This window comes from Arachis ipaensis, chromosome B03 (assembly GCF_000816755.2).
Source record: "Arachis ipaensis cultivar K30076 chromosome B03, Araip1.1, whole genome shotgun sequence".
In the NCBI taxonomy this organism is placed as follows: domain Eukaryota; kingdom Viridiplantae; phylum Streptophyta; class Magnoliopsida; order Fabales; family Fabaceae; genus Arachis; species Arachis ipaensis.
This window is the reverse complement of record NC_029787.2, coordinates 14,310,304-14,311,926: the sequence shown is the minus strand read 5'-3', so window position 1 is coordinate 14,311,926 and position 1,623 is coordinate 14,310,304.

Sequence of the window (1,623 nt, the reverse complement as noted above, 5' to 3'; positions counted from 1 at the left end):
TTATTATTTGAATTTAAATTGAAGATTTGAGTTTGTTTGTTTAGGGTTTATCTTTATGATTAAATTTAAATTTTATATTTATTATGTTATTATTTAATCTACAATTTTGTTACACATCTAAATTTTTTTAAGATATTTTTCATATTTAAGTTCATCCAAGCAATTTTAACACGTGCTTTTTCTGCTTTCTCTCCCGCGCTTCTTCTTATTATTCTTCTTCTTCTTCTCACGCCCGTTTACGCACGGAGCGTCTTCTTGGTCGCATTCTTCTTTGCGTTTTTCCTCCTCCTTCTTTTTCGCGTTCCTTCTTCTTCACATATTTTCTCCTTATCATCATTCTTTTGTTGTTGTTGCTGCTGTATTTTTTTGTCTTTTCCTCCTTCTCTCCCTAGTGAAGAAGCAGTAGAAGGTGAGGAGGAAGAGTTTTAAATTGTATAGAACAGAAATGAACCGAACATATACTCATGGTGAAACAATTGTATAGTACTGAGTGAACGAAACATAATCCATTATATAAAATCAAATTCGAACAGCTTTCTGCATAATGAACCGAACACGTACTCATAGTGAAACAATTGTATAGTACTGAGTAAACGAAACATAATCCATTATATAAAATCAAATTCGAACAGCTTTCTGTATAAGGAACCGAACACATCCTCATGGTGAAACAATTATACAGTACTGAGTGAACGAAACATAATCCATTATATAAAATCAATTTCGAACAGTTTTCTGCATAATAAACCGAACACATACTCATGGTGAAACAATTATATAGTATTGAGTGAACAAAACATAATCCATTATATAAAATCAAATTCAAACAGCTTTCTGCATAATGAACCGAACACGTACTCATGGTGAAACAATTATATAGTACTAAATGAACAAAACATAATCCATTATATAAAGTCAAATTCAAAACTCCTCTGTCTACAATTTAGAGATTATCAATTCAATCCAATTCAGATTCAGAACATTTGCGTACATTCAATTTAATAGCAATTACATTCCATTCAATTCAATTGAAAAAATAATCCATTAGCAAAATGTTGGTGTTGTTGATGATGACGATAACGAAAGAGAAGGAGGAAGAGGAAGAGGAGGTATACGTGAATTTGAAAGAAGAAGAAGCGCATGGGAAGAGAAAAAGATAAAGCGCATGTAATGAGGCTCTTTTAATGAGAGTGGTTTTTGTTGGTGTTGGACCTACTTAGATAAAACTTGGATGAAAAAAATACTTGGATGTGTAGCATAGCCCAATTTTTTTGGCAACCAAATCTAATCAAGTTGGTTTAAATCTAACAAAAACCAATTTCATTAAGGAGAACGTGTACACGCTCTCCAATTCTCAGTGACACTTCCTCTTCTTCTTCGCGCTCTTTTTTCTTTTTCTTTGCATTTCTTCTTTTTATCTGCATACAATTGTTGCATTTTTTCTTTTCTTTTCCTCATCATTTTTTTGGTGATTTTTTTGCAGCATTATGTATGTTTTTTTTTTCTTTGTTTGATTTTTTTTTGTTATGAGAGTAAAACAAGAATTATGAGAATGTGAAATAAGAAAAGAAGCAAATGATGATAAGGAAGAAGAAGATGATGAGGAATTTCGATGTATTTCAT